General features: G+C 42.3%; 1 pseudogene; it reads right to left on the bottom strand.

Moving 5' to 3' along the window:
- Positions 1–2,914: 2,914 nt before the first annotated feature.
- LOC101354279 (serum amyloid A-1 protein-like) lies at positions 2,915–3,274 on the bottom strand (annotated as a pseudogene).
- Positions 3,275–8,698: the final 5,424 nt, after the last annotated feature.

Raw genomic sequence — 8,698 nt, 5'->3', positions numbered from 1 at the left:
CCTGCGCAGAGAATCTCCTAGTCCAGGGGAACACCAAAGAGAAAAAGCCCAACAGAGAGAAAAAGACTTCCCCTGGAGTTGATGCCCTGAATTTGGACTTTTAGCCTACTTTAACTGTGAGCAAATAAACTTCTCTTTGTTAAAACCATCCACTTGTGGTATTTCTGTTATAGCAGCACTAGATGACTAAGACAACATCCATGCGCCTAATTGTTGCGCCACCAGGGATCCTTATAAGAACCATAGTTTCATATATTTTCTCTAGTTTTTTGGTTGTTTCAGGCAAGAGAGAAACCCAGTCCCTTTTAATCCATCTTGGCTGGAAGCAGAAGTTCTCCTCATAGGTATCATTTAAAAATAAAACTGGATTTTCACCTTTTAAAAGGTCACACAAAATGTCCCTCTTTCTTGGTTAAAGCTTCCTGATTACAAATAAGGTATTTCCCAGGCTCTGTGACAGAAGAAATCTGGTACCCTAAATCTCAAGGGATTTCACATAATCCCATAGTCAATGAATGCCTCAGCTCCTGGAAATGAATTCAGAGCCAATAGAGGGCAGTGTTTGAGAGCAAAGAAGCCAGAATAGTAGCTGTGCATGGGTCCAGGGCTGGCCTCAGGCTCACAGGGTCCTGAGAAGAAAATATGGTTTCTGTGGCTGGCTTCCACACTTCCTCACTCTAAATTGTAGTCAATTTCCGTGTTTCTCACCCTCTGGCCCACAGATGGAAACCTGCCTTTAACATTCCTTGTATTGTTCTTAGTTGCCGTTTAGTCGATTCAGACTCATGGTGACCCCATATGTTACAGAGTAGAACTGATCTATAGGGTTTTCTTGGCTGTTATCTTCATGGAAGCAGTTTGCCAGACCGTCTTTTCCTCTAAGCATCTAGGTAGATTTGAACCGCCAACCTTTGTGTTAGTAAATGAGCGCAAACCACTTGTGCCACCCAGACTCCTTCCTTGTTGTGTACATGATAGAAATGATTAACAAGCATAGTGCACTTCCTACATGGTAGTCACCATGCTGGACACCTGACTTCTGGTACTATGGGCCAAAGACTCCTGACCTGAAACACTTGGGGCCACATTGGTTTTGGGATCAGGATTTTTTAGAGTTTAGTAGGGTAATAGGGTGCACACTCTGTATAGTACTCAATATCCTCATTGGGGTCTAGCACAGCACTTTGAAGTAAATCTATTAATATTTCTGCAGAGAAATACATGAATATTCACACTGAGTGGGGTAAATAAAGTCTGTAAATAATCTATTACCCTTTTGACAGTTTGTTGTACTGTAGTAGCTTGCATGTCGCTATGATGCTGGAAGCCATGCCTCTGGTATTTCAAATACCAGCAGGGTCACCCACAGTGTACAGGTTTCAGCAGAGCTTCCAGACTAAGACAGACTAGGAAGAAAGGCCTGGTGATCTACTTCTGAAAATTAGCAAATTAAAACCCTATGGATCACAGAATATTGTGTGAGACTTTGACTTGCTTACTTTGGATAGGTCATCAGGAGGGACTGATCACAGGAGGAGGACAGCATGATCGTTAAAGGGGAGGGCCAGCCAAGGCAAGGGAGGCCCTTGATGAGATGGATTGACACAATGACCACAACAATGGACTCAAACATACCAACAATCATTAAGATGGTGCAGAACCAGGCAATATTTTGTTCTGTTGTACATAAGGTCACCATGAGTCGGAGCTGACTCGACTAACTAATCTCATGTCAAGTCGGGTCAGATTTTGCCACCCAGTAAGATAGAAAAACACTTTTGGTTTTGCAGAGCTCTTTGGATTTTGGAACTGCAGATGGCGTGTTGGGGAACTGTTTTATGATACCCATTGGATAGATGGGTCAATCAAGGTCAAGTGACTTGCCCATGTCAATCAAGGTAGTAAGTAGCAGAGTTAGGATGGGAGCTCAGGGGTGTCTGAAAAGCCAGGGCTTGAACCACAAATGTAGCTTCTTCTTACTTTTGTCCACTCTGCTGCCACTTGTCTGTCAAACTTGGCTTAAATGTCTCCTCTACCAGGTTTTCCTTAAAATTGCAAGCTCAGCTAAGAACTCTTGTCTTCCAGAGAACCCAGCTGTACACTGATTTACTGGACTCGTCCTCTTTTGATGGACTTTAAAGTCATTTCAAGGGTTTAGCCAATAGAAATACTGTTGTAGCAAACAGCCCTTAGATAACTATGTTTTTAGTTTGACACATAGATTCCCAAAAGTAGGGTTGCCGGGTCAAAGGGATGTATAGTTTTAATTTTGCCAGATATTACCAGATTATTTTTGAAAAGGATTCTATCAATTTACAGCCTTAGCAGCAATGAATTCAAATGCCTGTTTCAGGATGTTAGCACTCTTTTTAATTTTTGATAACTGGGTGGTTAAAAAAATGATTTCTTGTTGTTTCAAATTGCCCTAAGTATTAAGAAAGTGTGGACATCTTTTTATCTGTTTATTGACATTAAGATTTTTGCTTCATTGAATGTTCACATCAGTTGCCTATTATTTCAGTTGGGTTGTCTTTTCCTTATCAGTTTTTAGAAGGTTTGTAGATTATATTTGTTGTTGTTGTGTGCCATCCAGTCGATTCTTTTTTTTTTATGGAAAAATATTGAATTTATTTTCCATTTAATTTTCATAAAAATGCTTGTATGATCTGTGAACATGCTATCCAGTTTTGAATAGGAAACCTTTTCTGTTTTTGTTTAATTTTGCTTGTTTTAAATGACGATCTGAGGATTTTGATGGAATCATTTAGTTTTTTTTTTTTTCCATTTCTTTCATATTTGTTGGGAGCCTGCTATGTGCCCTTCACTAGCTTCTGGGGACATAAAACTCAATAACTCTGTGTCCCTGCCCTCAGGGGCTCGCAGCCTAGTATCTGAGAGCAAGTGAAGAGGAAGCTCAGTACTTGTCAGGCAGCCCAGCAGGTCTGAAGTGACTGGGGTCTTTGCGCTCCAGCCCCATGTATTGGCTTCCTGGTCAGCCCTCGAGTCCTTATCTCTGTGGCCTGTGAATGTCTGAAAATTCTCTCTGGCATCGTTGATCACTTCAGCCATCCAAGCACCCCCAGGTCCCCTTTGTGCAGCATTCCCTTGAGCATGGAAGTATTTGTCTGCACCTGTATAGTTGGCTTCTCTCATGTCCCTGCAGGCTCTCCACATACCCCAAGCACCTTGAGTAGCTTCAGGGATGAAGGTAAACCAGCCTTGGCTACTGACTCCCAGGACCAAGGAGCAGAACGAGGCCTGTGAAAAGCTTCATCGTGTGGACACCTGTGTTTTTTTTTTTCCCCATCCACTGGTCATTTTCCCATGTTGTGCAACCCTGTAGACCCATGACAGCCTTGCCCTGTTCTGGCAGCCACCAGGTCAGGAGGATGACTTGTCAGTGCTGGAGGAGCTGAGACCAGAGTGACCCTGGGCTGTGGAAGAAGGAAGTGCAGAGCGTGTGATGGCGGCACCAGAGCTGCGGGATGGTGTAGAGTCAGAGGACAGCTCTTCAGACACAACCTGGCTCTATGGTCGTTTCATTTTGGTGGGCCCCACTGGGCCAAACTGCTGAGGCATCAGGAATTAAGTCTCTTTGAGCTCACATCTAATGCTCACAAGCCTCAAGCTAACAGGCGTACCCCCATCAGATTGCATGTGTGTTCTGTGAGACTCCCTTCTAATGGAAGGGAGGAAACCCAGACAGTCTTCTGCCATTCCCCCATTTATGGGGATATGAGAAGAGGGGTAATAGTACACAGCCTGAGAATCATACCCAAAAGCTTTCTGCTGCATCTGTCTTCTGCTTGGAGAGGCCAAGCAAAGAGTTCATTAGAACAAACGGGTGAAAAGACGGGGTATAACGACCCTCTGAGTTGAGGCTGCAGAGCTACAAGCCCAAGCCTGATCCCGTTGCTGTCTAGTCAATTCTGACTCATGGCGACCCCATGTGTTACAGAGTAGAACTGCTCCACAGGGTTTTCTTGGCTGTAATCGTTTTTTTTTTTTTAAATTGTGCTTTAGGTGAAAGTTTACAGCTCAAGTTAATTTCTCATACAAAAATTTATACACATATTGTTTTGTGGCATAGGTTGCAATCTCCTCAATGTGACAGCAGCACACCATCCCCCCTTCCACCCTGGGTTCCCCGTGTCCATTCAACCAGTTTCTGTCCCTTCCTGCCTTCTCATCTGCTTTTGGACAGGAGCTGCCCATTTGGTCTCCTATATCTGATTCAACTAAGAAGCACATTCCTCATATGTATTATTTCTTGTTTTAGGTTGTCGTTGTTGTTGTTGTTAGGTGCTGTTGAGTCGGTTCCTACTCATAGCAAGCCTGTATACCACAGAGCGAAACACTGCCCAGTCATGCACCATGCCCACAATTGTTACGCTTGAGCCCACTGTTGCAGTGACTGTGTCAATCCATCTCGTCGAGGGTCTTCATCTTTTTTGCTGACCCTGTACTTTACCAAGCATGATGTCCTATTCCAGGGACTGATCCCTCCTGACAACATGTCCAAAGTATGTAAGATGCAGTCTCACCCTCCTTGCTTCTAAGGAGCAATCTGGTTGTACTCCTTTCAAGACAGATTTGTTCACTCTTTTGGCAGTCCATGGTATATTCCATATTCTTCGCCAGTACCACAATTCAAAGACGTCAATTCTTCTTCTGTCTTTCTTATTCATTGTCCAGCTTTTGCATGCATATGATGCAATTGAAAACACCATGGCTTGGGTCAGGCACACCTTAGTTTTCAAGGTGACATCTTTGCTTTTCAGCACTTTAAAGAGGTCTTTCACAGCAGATTTGCCTAATGCAATGCGTCTTTTGCTTTCTTGACTGCTGCTTTCATGGGTGTTGATTGTGGTGGATCCAAGTAAAATGAAATCCTTGACAACTTAAGTCTTTTCTCCATGTATTATGATGTTGCTTATTGGTCCAGTTGTGAGGATTTTTGTTTTCTTTATGTTGAGGTGTAATCCATACTGAAGGCTGTGGTCTTTGATCTTCATCAGTAAGTGCTGCAAGTCTTCACTTTCAGCAAGCAAGGTTGTGTCATCTGCATATCACAGGTTGTTAATGAGTCTTCCTCCAATTCTGATGCCCCATTCTTCTTCATACAGTCCAGCTTCTAAGATTATTTGCTCAGCATACAGACTGAATAGGTATGGTAAAATGATACAACCCTGACGCACAACTTTCCTGGCTTTAAACCATGCAGTATCCTCTTGTTCTGTCCAAACAACTGCCTCTTGATCTATGTACAGATTCCTCATGAGCACAATTAAGTGTTCTGGAATTCCCATTCTTTGCAATGTTATCAATAATTTGTTATAATCCACACAGTCGAATGTCTTTGCATAGTCAATAAAACACAGGTAAACAGGTATTCTCTGCTTTCAGCCAGGATCCATCTGATATCCGCAATGACATCCCTGGTTCCACATCCTCTTCTGAACCCAGCCTGAATTTCTGGCAGTTCCCAGTCAATATACTGCTGTAGCCTCTTTTGAATGATCTTCAGCAAAATTTTACTTGGGTGTGATATTAATGATATTGTTTGATAATTTCTGCATTTGGTTGGATCACCTTTCTTGGGAATAGGCATAAATATGGATCTCTTCCAGTCAGTTGACCAGGTAGCTGTCTTCCAAATTTCTTGGCATAGACAAGTCAGCACTTCCAGAGCTGCATCCATTTGTTGAGACATCTCAATTGGTGTTCTGTCAATTCCTGGAGCCTTGTTTTTTGCCAATGCCTTCAGTGCAACTTGGACTTCTTCCTTCAGTGCCGTCAGTTCCTGATCATATGCTACCTCTTGAAATGATTGAATGTCGATGAATTCTTTTTGGTATAATGACGGTGTATTCCTTCCATCTTCTTTTGATGCTTCCTGCATTGTTTCATATTTTGCCCATAGAATCCTTCACTATTGCAACTCAAGGCTTGAATTTTTTCTTCATTTTTCTCAGCTTGAGAAATGCCGAGCGTGTTCTTCCCTTTTGGTTTTCTATCTCCAGCTCTTGCACATGTCATTATAATACTTTACTTTGTCTTCTCAAGCTGCCCTTTGAAATATTCAGTTCTTTTACTTCATCATTTCTTCCTTTTAGTTTAGCTACTCGACACTTAAGAGCAAGTTTCAGAGTCTCTTCTGACATGCATTTTGGTCTTACTTTCCTGTCTTTTTAATGACCTTTTACCTTCTTCATGTATGATGTTCCTTGATGTCATTCCACAACTCGTCTGATCTTTGGTCATTAGTGTTCTACGTGTCAGATTTATTCTTGAGATGGTCTGTATATTCAGGTGGGATATACTGAAGGTTGTACTTTGGCTCTTGTGGACTTGTTCTAATTTTCTTCAGTTTCAACTTGAATTTGCATATCAGCAATTGATGGTCTGTTCTGCAGTCAGCCCCTGGCCTTGTTCTAACTGATGATATTTAGCTTTTCCATTGTCTCTTTCCACAAATGTAGTCGATTTGATAACTGCATATTCTGTCTGGAGAGGTCCATGTGTATAGTCACCATTTATGTTGGTGAGAAAAGGTATTTGTAATGAAGAAGTTGTTGGTCTTGCAAAATTGTATCATGCGATCTCTGGCATCATTTCTATCACGAAGGCCATATTTTCCAACTACTGATCCTTTCTCATTGTTTCCAACTTCCACATTCCAATCACCAGTGCCTATCAATGCATTCTGATTGCATGTTCGATCAATTTCAGGCTGCAGAAGCTGGTAAAAATCTTCATTTTCTTCATCTTTGGCCTTCGTGGTTGGTGCGTAAATTTGAATTAATAGTTGTATTAACTGATCTTCCTTGTAGGCATATGGATATTGTCCTATCACTGACAGTGTTGTACTTCAGGATCGATCTTGAAATGTTCTTTTTGACGGTGAGTACACTGCCATTCCTCTTTAAGTTGTCATTCCCAGCATAGTAGACCATATGATTGTCCAATTCAAAATGGCCAATACCAGTCCATTTCAGCTCACTAATGCCTAGGATATAGATCTTTATGCGTTCCATTTCTGTTTTGATGATTTCCTGTTTTCCTAGATTCATACTTTGTACATTCCATGTTCCGATTATTAATGGATGTTTGCAGCTGTTTCTTCTCTTTTTGAGTCGTGCCACATCAGCAAATGAAGGTCCTGAAAGCTTGACTCCATCCATGTCATTAAGGTTGACTCTACTTTGAGGACACAGCTCTTCCCCAGTCGTCTTTTGAGTGCCTTCCAACCTGGGGGGCTCATCTTCCGGCACTACATCAGACAGTGTTCCGCTGCTATTCATAAGGTTTTCACTGGCTAATTCTTTTCAGAAGTAGACTGCTGGTCCCTTCTTCCTAGTCTGTCTTAGTCTGGAAGCTCAGGTGAAACCTGTCCGCCATGAGTGACCCTGCTGGTATCTGAATACCGGTGGCATTGCTTCCAGCATTACAGCAACACACAAGCCCCCACAGTACGACAAACGGACAGACACGTGACGTCTTGTTTTGTAGTCCTGTCCAGTCTTTGTCTGAAGAGTGGGCTTCAGAAATGGTTTCAGTTCTGGGTTAAAGTGGGTCCAGTGGCTATAGTTTCGGGGGTTCCTCCAGGCTCTGTCAATCTATTAAGTCTGGTCTTTTTACGTGAATTTGAGTTCTGTTCTGCATTTTTCCGCCCTGGCTCTGTCCAGGACTCTCTGTTGTGTTTCCTATTAGGGCAGTCACTGGTGATAGCCAAGCACCATCTAGTGCTTCTGGGCTCAGGCTGGTGGAGTCTGTGGTTCATGTGGTCCTTTAGTCCTTCAGGTTAATATTTTCCTTGTGTCTTCATTCTCCTTTGCTCCAAGTGGGATAGGACCAATTGATATATCTTAGATGGCTGCTCACAAGCTTTTAAGACCCCAGATGCCACTCACCAAAGTGGGATGTAGAACATTTTCTTAATAAACTTTGTTATGCCAATTGACCTAGATGTCCCCCTGAAACTATGTTCCCCAAGCCCCAGCCCTAGCTACTCTGTCCCTCAAAGTGTTTGGATGTGTCCAGGAAATTTCTTAGCTTTTGCTTTGGTCCAGTTGTGCTGATTTCCCATGTATTGCGTGTTGTCCTGCTATTTCAAGTCAATTCTGACACACAGTGAACCATGTGACAGAGTAGAACTGCCCCATAGGGTTTTCTAGGCTGTAATCTTCACAGGAGCAGATCACCAGGGGTTTTTCCCATGGAGTGGCTGGTGGTTTTGAACCACTGACCTTTCAGTTAGCAGCCAAGCACTTAACTATTTCACCACCAGGGCCCCTGCATATTATATTTATGTATTAATAACGTATTTCTTTGCCATATGTGTTAAAAATATTTTTCCCCAATCTATCAATTTGCCTCTTGACTTTGTTTACATTTTTTTTTTCACTCCACAATTTGTCACTAAGTTTTCTTTTCCTTTCTAGCTTTAGGATATCTTGCTTAAATTCCCCGCTGCCCTGCCCCAGGATATACAATATACAAATATTCTCCTAATTTCTCTTAAAATATTTCTGGCCCTTTACTTTCATGCATTTAAATTTTTAACTTCTCTTGTATATAGAAGGTCCTTGGGTGGCACAAACTGTTGTGTCGCACCCTAACTACTAAACACCAAGCAAAGATGTCACTTTGAGGACTAAGTTGCACCTGACTTAAGCATGGTATTTTCAATCGCTTC

The sequence above is a fragment of the Trichechus manatus genome, unplaced genomic scaffold (assembly GCF_000243295.1).
Source record: "Trichechus manatus latirostris isolate Lorelei unplaced genomic scaffold, TriManLat1.0 scaffold00087, whole genome shotgun sequence".
NCBI lineage: Eukaryota > Metazoa > Chordata > Mammalia > Sirenia > Trichechidae > Trichechus > Trichechus manatus.
The sequence above is the reverse complement of the archived record's forward strand: the minus strand, read 5'-3'. Positions and strand labels throughout refer to the sequence as shown.